Below are 12,669 nucleotides of genomic sequence, written 5' to 3'. Positions count from 1 at the left end.
CAGTGGCCTGTAGACAAACATCCTCTCTCCAGCTCCTGTGTCAAGCACAGAGCTATCTTGGAATAAAAATGACCATGCACAGACACATAGAACTCATTCTCACTTCTACAAGAGGGCACGGAAACCCTTTGCCGCATTTTGGGAATTTCCGTATGATGTTCCTAATCTAGGCAGCCATTCCATATGGAATTTTCAAAAGCAATTTCTCTTGAAAACCAACTAGGGGACAAGTTTTTTCATTCTGTCCATTTATTTGTTGAAGTGGACCCCTTCTCATACAATATGTTTGAAATCGTCTTCCCACTTGAAGGATACTGCTGGATATTTGAGCCATACAAACTATGTTAGAATCCCAGGCCTATCACATACTAGTCTCATACAAGTAACTTAAACTCTAAAATGGGAAGTGCTCAGTGATTACATTACTTGCATTTAAAACAAAAGATAAACTATTCAACAGATACTAGTATCCTCCTCCCTCTTTGCAGAGATGCCTGTCATTTTTTTGCTCAGATTACAGTGACAATTTCTTATCAGATTATCTTTACTTCTCTCTAAAAATCAATTTTAAAATTCTGTCATCAAAGATTACTTAGGACATTTGATCAGTCCTGCAGGCCAATAAGAATGGCATTGACAATCTGGGTCAAATTACGAGAAAAGTGATCAAAATTAGGAACAAACTCAGAACTGTACCACAGCAGGAATGCTTTAAAGAACTGGGTTGTTACCCTGAGGCAAGGATATTTGTGTCAACATTTTCAAATATCTAAACGATTGTTATGTGAAAAAGAAATTGTGCTTTTTAATGAACCCATAAATGGTAGAATTCAGACCCACTAGCAGAAAATATAGGGCAACATATTTTGGAACAACTAGAGAAAGGGCTTCACAGTAGCCTACAGAAAAATTATGGTCAACGTGGTAGGTAAGTAATGTCTGGTAGATGTGTTCACCTGTAGACCACATGGTGGAGATGTTGTAGAAGGTATTCAGGTATCGCCATAGGGGGCTGGGCTCCATGACCTTTACAATCCCTTTGAACTCTGAGATTTTGTAAGCCTACACATTCATACTTATTTGTCTCTAGTCTATGCTGCCTGCAAACTGGTGCAAGCCAGGTGGAGCTTTCAGAAAACTTCCTAAGAAATGATCCTTGATTTCAAACAAGAGAATAACCAAATGTTCCAGCTGAAATAAAACTTAGAGCGCACGTCATCTAACTCTCATTGTGAAAATGGGCAGGCTGAGGTGAAGAGAGTTAAAATGACCTTCTCAAGATCACCAAGCAAATTGTCACGGAATCAGAGCTCAAAATTTCAAATGAGAGATAAGACACAAATGTGCATCTCTAAGGAACACTTCAAGGAAATCTCTTCTTAAAAAAGAAAGCTGCAATGAATAATCTCTTCTCCCACACTTTAATTACTTAGTAAATACGAAGCATACTTGCCTTTTTTTATTACCCAAATGATCTATGTTTAGCAAGGGCTAAAGAAGCGAGAAACACAGAGTCCTATTCCCAAATTTCAGAGATAAATGGGTCTGAAACAGTAAATTAACAAGATCTCAAGAAGGCTTCAGGAAGATCATTCTTAGCTTGAACTGCTTCCCTGAGAGGCATTAGATAGCCCGCTTGGGGCTTCTAAGGGAACCTAGGGAGCCTATTTCAGCTAAAAGTTGTCCTCCTTGGGCAAAAAACAAAGGAAATTTGAAAAATGTTTCCCACTGCGGAGGAAGGAAATGCACTGTAGCAGGTGTTTCTCATAATAGAGGCAGAGTCAAGGAAAGTACCTACCATCAGCATTTTCATGGATTTGTGAAATAGCAAGAAAAGAATTAAAGCAACTAGGACAATAACTAATGGAGACAATTTTAAAGACTGGAATCAACTGACCAAATTGCACATATAAAGGCATAAAAATCTCTATGAATGGTCACCACTGATAGAAGGAAATGATCAGTCCCCCTCAGATCTCCTGAATCTAGTGAGATCTTCACATCTCTAGAAGCTCCAGACCAGTCAATAGTTTGGTCTTTTCTGTACCTCTAATGCCTCGCGCAGTAACTCACTCAGAAGAGGTTCTCAGTTAATTAACAATTTGCAGGAATAGAACCTTCAACACGAACCCCAGGTATCATGATGAAAATCAGGGCAAGTCTTAGGTCAAACCCAGACATCTCTCATTGTATTTTCCACATTCAAATGAAATTATACATTTTCACATCCGTCTTTAAGATAATACCATGAACTCCTCAAAGTCAATATCTTTTGTAATCCATCTCTTTCCCTCTGAGCAAAGCTCAGAACCTACTACGGAGTAGATGTGTGATAAATTTTAGTTAAACCGAAGTAGAACTGTGCTTCCCTGATATTCCTTAGTGATAAAAATTGTAAATTAATCCTAGGCCTTCTCCTACAATTATACCTGGGCACTAGAGGGTTTGTGTGTAAATGTGGTGTGTATAGGCATAGGCATAACTTTGGGAATTTGGCTTTAGAATCAGTAGGACAAATACATGACTTACTTTCTCCAAGACTCAATTTTTCCAACAACAAAATGGAGGTAATTAAACCTACTTTTAGATTTCTAGTACAGTGGTGAGGATACAAAGAGATTACAGACGTCCCTAGGTATCCATGCGGGGATTGGTTCCAGGACCCCTGTAGTATCAAAATCCACAGATGTGCAAGTCCCTTATATAAAGTGGTGTAGTATTTGCATATAACCCACGCACATCTTCCCGTGTTCTTTAAATCATCTCTAGATTATTTATAACATATAATACTACGTAAATGCTATATAAACAGTTGTTATGGTGTATTGTTTAGGATATAATGACAAGGAAAAAACATCTGCACGTGTTCAGCACAGATGCAACTGTAGTAGCTCTTTCCCCCTGCGGTTGGTTGAATCCATAGATGGGGAACCTGCAGACATGGAGGGCCGATTATACACATAACATGTGCCTAGAACAATGTTTACCACATGAAAGTGTTTAATAAATGATGTGGGTTGTCATTATCAACAAATTATTTATCTTTTTTCTTTATTAAGACCTGAGTTAAGAAATCACTTTTACTAACTTTAAGATGTGAGATCTGAGCCAGCTGGATCCTCTGGGAATTCAGTCAAGATTCTGGTGCTTAAAGAGGACATACTTCTTAACCCCCCCTCACCATAGACCAGCACCTTAATAGTATATCTTCCTGTTTAGATCTGCTCCCCGTAAAATATCATGGAATATAAATATATTGTTTAAATGAAGATAATACCTGTTAATCTTCAAGATGAGTGGATAATCTTCATGATGTCTGCAATATTTTTTGTCACTCCCTGTTTTTTCATTTTATCTTAATTTAGCTCACAGTTTTCTACTGCTGTGACTTCAGAACGGGTTTTTCCCCAGGCTTCTCTGTTCTGCTGAATTGCATCTTCGGTTCTGTTCAAAAAGAAAGAATGAGAAATGAGAATGCAGCGATCGAGATCCTTCCCATCTCTGTTGCCTGTATTATAGGGTTTTTTTTTCCCTAACCTGAGCGCGATAACTGTTATATTTAGCTAGTAAGATACTTTGTAGAAGAAGAAAGAAGTCGTCGGAAGAAAAAATGTAAAGATCCCCTAAGATAAGAGAATTGTAGAACTTAAGTAGTCAGTTGTTCTCTTTGAGTTTCCAGGTCTTTGTCTGCTGAGGAGAAGATTGGCTATGAGGCCTTCCCAGAGGGTCCTGAGGACATCATGTATCTTTCATCTCTGTGCATTTTCTTTACCCTGACCTACCACTTTCATGTAACTGGGGCTTTTGAAAATTTAAAGTATTAATGAAAAAGAAAAAAAACTCAATAATAAAAAAAAAGATCAACAGTAAAGCACAATTTGGACTTGGAATACATCTTATACCTATTCTTTTGCTGAGGATAGCTTTGTTGCACTGAACTTAAAGGTACATTGGAAATTGGTTTACGTTTTCTACATACTCAATGGCCAGTGATGAGAAAGTATCCAAATAATAGTGGAACAAAATTCCTGACCTTTTCTAAGAAATCCCATCCTTTTCCTCGGGGTGAGTAGTGTTGAAAATCTTAAATTCAAATTTAGATAAAAGTATATGTAATATAACTTAATACTATTAAAAATAGCACATTTTCTTTCAAACAGAAAATTAAAAAACAAAAAACGTTAACAAAGAATATAGTCTACACATAGTTTCCTCTAAAATCAATTCAGTATGAGTGATATAATTCCTTCATTTTACAGTTTGCAGAAAACTACAAACTGATGCTCTGAGAAGGGACAACAGGGCGAGTAGAGATTTCGAGAAACAACAATAATAAGATGCGCATGTTATACATCGTAGGTATTTTGAAATAAAGCTAGAATAAGATTCTGGGATCAGAGATTTTGAACTTGGATTATGCAATCAAATCAAGGTTGTCGTAAGCTTTGAAATGGGTAAACCAACTCTACAGTAATTGATCCAGGTCCATGTTTTGTGCTATTGACTCCTATGGTCAGCATAGCGTTTGGAGAAACAGTTGGTACCCTTATACCCTTAATAGGAAGGCGCAAGAGAAGACAAAAATTTTTGCAGACACTTGCAGTTGGGAATGTGGTATAATATGATTGGGGGAAGTGAAAGATTTTTTTGACAAGAATTATTTTTTGGCCAAGAATTATGAATTCTAAAACCTCATGTGAGAGTGGTATTCAATGAGTTGCCTCAAGTCTTGGAGTTGTTTGAGGAAATTTCTCAGTGTATTTCTCCCTGAATCAAGTTCAGGATAAATGAATAAAACAAAAGCCTCTCTGAAATATTTGGCTCCCACATCTAGGCATTGTTTCTCCATGCTGTAAATTTGCAGTCAATTATATGTAAGAAATCTTCACTTTAATTTTTCGTTGCTGTACAGAAAGCTTGGGTAGCGCTTTGAAGATAAATGCGCCCTATAAATGTAAAAGTCAACACTAGCATTGCCATTATCATTAACATTTTCTGTTTGCCTTCTAAATGGAATTCCTCACATTTGTGGATAGCTTTCCTTCAAAAATCTTAAGGGTCTGTTTCTTGGCAAATGACATGCATTGGGTTAGGAATGTATACAAAGGAAAAAAAGTAAGGAAAATTCTTGAAAGAATTGAGAAACAGCTCTTTCTGTAATTTATTTCAGAACTCATTGCTTTTACTAAAATTATTTTTAAAAATTTTAATTAAACTTTGAGAGAAGAAAGTTTTACCAGTCAATTTGCATTAATATAGTGTTTCTTACTGCGTATGACATTTTCTCCAAATTTTCATGCCTTCATCAAATAGTTATTGATAATTCAGCAGAAGGGGGAAAAACTAATATTTATTGAATATGTATCATTTGCAAGGCACTACGATAAATATTTTGCGTTCATTATTTGATTAAACAACCTACAATGAGCAAACGTATGGTCCCCTAAACTTGTAAGTGACTCACAGTCACACAGCTAGGGATGAGGTTTCAGCAACTTCTTCAAATGTTTCAGGATTTCCCCCAGACCTAACCTCTCACTCTACCAAGTAATGACCCTGAACGCTAAGCATGCAAGGGATAGTGTTTCTGAGATTTCAGTAGTTCTAGGCAAAATAACTGAGTGAAGGTCCTTAGCTGGGGAGAAGCTTGCAACATAGCAGGAACTAAAAGAAGGGACAAAACCAGAAGGGACAAAGCCAGAAGGGAGAGATGAAGCTGAGAATTCAGCTGAGTTCAGACCACACAGGGTCTTATGTACCATGGTAAGGGTTTTAATCTTTATACTAAGATGAATGGGCAGCTATGAATGGTTTCCATGAAGATTATCATGTGAGCATATCAATGATTTAAGAAGATGGCTCTGACCACCAAGTAAGAATGGGTGAAAAGAGAGAAAACCATTCATGTAGATGGCTATGACAGAAATCTAAGTAAAAATGATGGTGATTTGGACTTCACTATTGGCCATGGAGAAAGTGAGAAGCAGATGATTTAAGACATAAGAAAAGTCACCATGGCTTGGTGATTGATTGGATGGGGTAAAAGGAAGAGGATGATATCAGCCACAACATCAGGATTCTAACATAAAAATCTAGGTAGATGGTAGAATTTATTATGTGCTTTTGATTTAAATTCTATTTTTTAGTTTCTAGATCAATTACAGGAAGATATCACACTAAAGGATTTTCTAATCCAGAAATTTTCAACTAGTCAATCTAGACTGAAGAATTTCTCAAAATATCAATGACCTTTACCACAGCTCTGTAGATAGCATGCATGATTATTCCTTTTAGCCCAATATCTACACTGGTAATCTTAGAACTAAAAAAAAAAAAATTAAAAATGGTTCTCTTTTAACAATTTAGAAAGACTTCTAGCTACATATGGCTGAATAAATGCATGTCATTATTTTCTCTTTATTGAAACAAAGCTGTGAATGCTAAAGACAAAGAAAATGGAAGAGAAGAGAACTGCAGAAAAAGAACAAATAAATTTGAGAAAGATCAAAAGTGAATGGAGGAAATAACAAAGAAGAGAAATTGAATACCAAGTGCCTAAATAGAAGAAAGCCATTAAAGAGTGAGATAATTTATGTTACAGAATCCAGAAACTCTCAAAACTTAGCAGTAGCATGTGCCATCAAATGTCAGAGTCAAAAAGAGGCCCCAAATAACGGGATTCATTGAGAGACTGTACATGTGGCTATTAGACACGAATCTAACTGTGTCCTTACTTCCAGCATTAGGCAATATTTCTAGCTGACTCCAGTAGGAGATTCATTCTGAGAATAAATCGAGCCAGAGAGACCTCTGACTCAAGGATACTAGACTCAGTAGAGAAATCAGGAAGAGTAAGTATAACAAAGAGACTGAATGAATAGACTTTCAGCTCCCTTCCTTTCCTAGATTACAAAAGCATGGGTAGTCAACAATTCACCATGGCCATTTTCCCTATTCTCTACCCTCTCAGTCATGTCTTTCTTAAGCAGAAGATCGGTAGGGTGTTCTCTGGTGAAACTAAAACCTCTGAAACTAAACTTGAAACTCTTGTTATTTGGGTATACCTTGAATGAAATAACCTGGTCCCCACCATGCCATCTCATTCAAAAGTTCACCAGTTGACAAGTCTAACCCATGCACACAGAACTTCTCATAAGCTTTATAGTACCTCATTATTAATTATCAATAGACTGCCAAGGATTACCAATAAATTAAGGAAGCCTTCCAATTTAGAACACAAAGACCAAAAGAAATAATAATAGTAATAAAAAGAAGCTTGGAGAAAAAGACACATACAAATAACAGGAAAAAAGAGTATTTTTAAAACACTGTATTTAATATTCTCAGATAGATGAAAGAATACAATTTATCCATAGAACAAGAACACGATGCTATATAAAAGGAACAATCAGATAATAAAAACATTTTTAAATTAAAATTTTTCACACTAAAACGAATCAATATTATATTTAGAAGTTAAAGTTGATGTCATTTCCCAAAAAATAAACAAAAAGATACAGAAATGAAAAATAGGAAAGATAAAGCTGGTTAATAAATCCCAGATATTCAACAGCAAATAATTGGAGTTTTGGAAGAAGAAAAAAAATAAAATAGAAAAGAGAAAATGATAAAAAAAGAAAATGAATTAAGAAAATATCTCTGAATGAAAGCACGAGCGTCTCTGGAGTGCCAAAAGTAACAAAACAGAAAAGATGTACACAAAAACACATCATCATGGAAGTTCAAAACAATAGCAAAGAGAGAAAAATCCTAAAATTTTCAGGAGAATACAAAATGTTCCGCATTTCGAAAGAAATAGGATGGCATTAAACTTCTTAAAAATAATACTAGAAGCTAAACCATAATAGAGGAATTTCTTCAAAATTCTGTTTAAAAATCACTTTCAACCTAAAATTATTTACTCAGTAAAATGATAAACCAAAATATGAGCATTGAATAAAAACACAAAGTTAAACACTATGTACATCAAATGCAAGTTCACAAAAATTATCCAAAAGTAGGAGCTGTAACTCAGGGTAGAGATAAGGGGAAGTCCAAGGATGGTCTAAAGTGAGATGGTCGAAAGGTTGTCTGGAGGACTATCTATCTAAAGAAAATGGAAATGATGGCATATTTGATATGCTTGATCATGAGGAAAATAGTATACAGATGGGCTTTACACTAATTTGAAAGGCTTGAGAAGAAATTTTGACAGAAGAAACATAAAAACCAAGCAATCAAAAAACAATTACAGCAGAAAAATTTACCCCAAAATAGACATTAATCACAATTTTGCCTTAGTAATGAATAATACTTACATATTCAGAAAAATTAAACACCAAATAATAATTTAATTATAACTCATTACATGATGATATTGTAATGATAATAGTAGATAAGGGAATTGGATAAAAACAATAAATCTTCAATACCAATATACAAAATCAATGGAAAATATATTAAATTGATACATAGTTTTGTAAGCAGAATATTCAGTATGAGTTAAACTACCAGAAAAAACCCCACAAATATAAGTGAAAATAGTTGTTCTGGGGACAGTGACTCATCAGAAAAGGAATAAGATGAGAATAGTACAATTTATAAATTATAGCCTTATGCCATGGTTTTGGTTTATTAAAATGCAAGATGTTTTAATAAATACAAGTATAAGAAGTAATTTATGAAAAATATTGAGGAATATAGTTGGAGACTCCCTTTCTAACTGAAATAAACTTAGCTTTCACCAACTATGACTAGATTTTCAATAATGAAACTTTTCCTCTATGCATTTGCAATTTTAAAATGACTTTTATATTTTCTCTTGCACTTAACTCATCTAGTCCAAAATCAACCGATATCACAGATAAACAAGCACAGGAGCTCATTTTCTGAAATAATCCCTACTTGGGCTGTTTTGCATGTGAAATGATAATGGTAGAAGTAACTTTGTCTCAAATCAACAATTATCAATTATTATGTAGACTTTCTTCAAGCAGTCTTTCTGTCATAACAAATGAAAAGCAAAGTAACCATGATCACAAAATGCTATATTTGACACTGGATCTGATGATAGCCATAGCATCATAAATGAGAGGCTAAGAGTATGTGCTCAGGAAATATTCCTTTATTAATCAAACAAATATTTGTTTAAGGACTTGTTTGTGATAAAATGGCAGCTTGAGTTGGATGAAGATAATAATGATGATAATAATGATGGTCAATGAATTCTTTCAATTATTTCAGAAACTTCTATTCAAAACACAACAATCCTATCTAATAATAATAAAATAATAGAAATAACAGCAACAAATAATGATAGATATATACTAACTCTCCAGAAATAAGGCTGATAAAACTGGTTAAAGTGGGCTTTGGAGGCTAAAGACCATTAAGATTTATTAATTCCAGATTTAACTAATATTTATTGAGCACTTATTATGTACCAGGAATTGTATTTGGTACTTTGCAAGCATTATCTCATTAAATCTCTAATTTACTGAGAAGAAATCCAGCAAGGGAAGTTAGATCACTTGCCCATAATTACATAACTAAAAGAATATAGAATTAAGATTCAAACCCAGCTCCACCTAAATCCAAAAGTCATTCTCTTTTTATGATGTTGGAAAAGTTATTTTGCTGAAGGTTTCTGTAGAATTACTTTGGCGGAGAAACATAGGATGTTGTGACTATATCTAAAGGAAGAGAATGCAGACCAAAAGAGGCCTATAAAAACAAAATTACTTTAGTGGTGACTCCCCAAGCAACAACTCAGGTTTGCACATATTGAAACAAAGAAGAAGAAGGAATTAGAAGGTCACCATGGTCTCTGCTTTGATATTTGGTTAGCTTGTGATAAAATAAGCATTAAAATAAATTTAGAAAAGGATACAAAGAGCAAATGCAAAATGAGAAATAAAGAATAGCTAGAACAGGGGAAAATAGAGAGGAGAAGAAGAAAGAGAAGGAGAGAAAGAACAAGGCGGGAAGAGAGTGGAGAGAAGAGACAAGGGAAGGGAAAGGAATAGAAGGAAAGAGAAGGGAAGTAAGCAAGCAAGAAAAAAGAAAAATTGACGACACTCTTTGGAATAAAAATAAATGATATGAAATCACTTCTAGGAAGATGGAGTAGATGTATTTTTCCCTATTCCTCCTGCTTAGTACAACAAAAAACTCAGTATATTATATACAAAACAAACATAAGAACACTCGAAAAGATGGAGAGAAGGCAGATCAGCTAGGGACCTTGAAACGCAAAGAGTGATATGTTGGTAAGTTCTCTTGTCTTTTTTTTTGCCTCATATAACCCAGATTTAGGGCTCAAAAAGGCAGTAACCCAGAAATGTCACTGGGCACAGACATAAATAAATAAATGGCCTGTCCCTTCAAGACAAAAGACTAGGAAAGGAGCCACCTAATAAGACAGAAAATTTTTACAAAATAACCGCACTACTCCAGCCAAACACCACAAAATAAACTGTGGCTCCATCCCTGCCTATGCCAACAGAGGCTGAATGGAGAGCCAAATTTCCACCCTTGTGTGGCTGCAACAAGGTATCCCAATCTCCCCAGTGCGATGATTTTAGAGAAGGCCGAGTGAGGAGTTTGTACTTCCACTCCCATTTGGCAATAATGAAATACCCTTACACGTCTCATTTGGTTGGTGTCGAGGAATCACAATGGAAAGTAAGGACATTTAGTGCTATCCCACAGTAACAAAGCCATAGTCCTTATGGTGTTGGTGGAGACCACTCCTATCCAACCCAGTCAGGGAGATATCACTGGAGGCCTCGTGGGGAGCAGAATTCCCACCTTCCCCAGGATTACCCAGAATCACCCCTTTGGGTGTCAAGAAAGGCTGAGAGGGAAGCTGCACTTCCACTCCCATCTGGCAGTAACAAGGCAGCCTCCCTCCTTCCCCTGGTGAAGTATTGTCAAAAGAAGTCAGCTAAAATATATGGTTTATATCAGATCCAGAGTCTCATAACATAATACTCCAAATGTCTCAGATTCAGCAAAAAGAAACCACTTGTCACAACAAAAACCAAACACAATTAAAAAAGAGCAAAAATAAATGCAACAGAGACTTTAGAATTATCTAAAAAAGATTTTAAAGCATCCATCATAAAAGTGTTTTAACAAGCACTTACAAACATGCTTATAACATGGAAAAATAGAAAGCCTTGACAATGAAATAGAAAGTCTCCAAATAGAAATTGAAGACATAAAGAAGAAACAAAAAAGTTTGAACTTAAAACTGTAATAACAAATGTATGTTGAGGAAATATTTAAGACAATTATATCGTACACAGGAAAGATAAGAGTTGTAAAGGAGGTAAGATATCTATATTTCACTTGAACTGGAAAAATGATGACACCAGAAACTGTGTTAAGTAATGTACATGTAAGTGTTATGTTATGTAGTAACTAAAGCAACCATTAAACATTGCTATCCAGGGGCCGGGCCAGTGGCGTAGTGGTTAAGTTTGCATGCTCTGCTTCAGCAGCCTGGGGTTCACCAGTTTGGATCCCAGGTACGTACCTATGCACCACTTGTCAAGCCATGCTGTGGCAGTGTCCCACATATAAAATAGAGGAAGGTGGACACAGATGTTAGCTCAGGGCTAATCTTCCTCAATAAAGAAAGAAAAAAAGAAAGAAAGTCTTAAAAATTGCTATCCAAAGAAATACATCCAAACCAATATAGAGAAATCAGAGTGAACTTCTAAAATAAATTCAAGTAACCCACAGAAAGGCAGGAGAAAGAAAACAGATAAGTAAAAAAGAACAAAAAGAAAAAAAAATAAAATAAAATGGGAGATGCAAGCCTTAACATGTCAATAATTACATTAAATATAAATGGTCTAAATATACCAATTGAAAGACAAACATAACAAGATGGTTAAAAACGTGACCCAACTATATGCTGACTATATTAAACTCATTCCAAACATAACACTGTCAGAAGATTGAAGGTAAATGAAGGGAAATAGATATACCATGCAAATATTAATTGAAAGAAAACAGGAGTGGGGCAGGCCCAGTGGCACAGTGGTTAAGTTCATATGCTCTGCTTCAGCAGCCCAGGGTTCACAGGTTTGGGTCCTGGGCACAGACACACACACTGCCCATCAAGGCATGCTGTGGTGGCATCCCACATATAAAACAGAGAAAGATTAGCAGCAGATGGTAGCTCAAGGCCAAACTTCCTCACCAAAAAAAAAAGAAAAAAGAAAACAGGAGTGACTAAATTAACATTACTAAAGTATAATTCAGAGCAAAGAAAATTATCAGAGATAGAGAGGGACATTATATTATCATAAAAGGGTCACTCTACCAAGAAGATATAGCTTTCCTAAATGTGAATGCACCAAAAAAACAGAGTTTGAAATATATGAAACAAAACTGGATAGAACTCAAAAGAAAAACAGACAAATCCATAGAAATATTTGCAAACTTCAACACCCCTCTCTCAACAATTAATAAAACAAATAGACCAATTATCAACAAGGATATAGAAGAACTCAAACACCATCAACCAGCAGGACCCGTTTGACATAGAGGAGTCCATCCAACAATAGAAGAATATACATTTTTTTCAAGCACCCATTGAGCACTACCTTGGTAGACCTTATCCTGGGACATTAAAAAAAAAATCAGGGGCTGGCCCCG

The 12,669-nt window shown here is 35.4% G+C and overlaps 1 long non-coding RNA gene across 2 annotated transcripts in view; it reads right to left on the bottom strand.

The window, feature by feature from the left end:
- LOC106781012 (uncharacterized) overlaps positions 1 to 12,669 on the bottom strand; it is a 118,418-nt gene that overhangs the window by 66,075 nt on the left and 39,674 nt on the right. For both annotated transcript variants that reach the window (XR_002810502.2, XR_001377504.3), the window contains exon 3: positions 3,278 to 3,444. This is a non-coding gene — a long non-coding RNA (uncharacterized lncRNA). The remainder of the gene's footprint in view (positions 1 to 3,277; positions 3,445 to 12,669) is intronic.

This window comes from Equus caballus, chromosome 9, assembly GCF_041296265.1.
Source record: "Equus caballus isolate H_3958 breed thoroughbred chromosome 9, TB-T2T, whole genome shotgun sequence".
In the NCBI taxonomy this organism is placed as follows: Eukaryota; Metazoa; Chordata; class Mammalia; order Perissodactyla; family Equidae; genus Equus; species Equus caballus.
The sequence above is the reverse complement of the archived record's forward strand: the minus strand, read 5'-3'. Positions and strand labels throughout refer to the sequence as shown.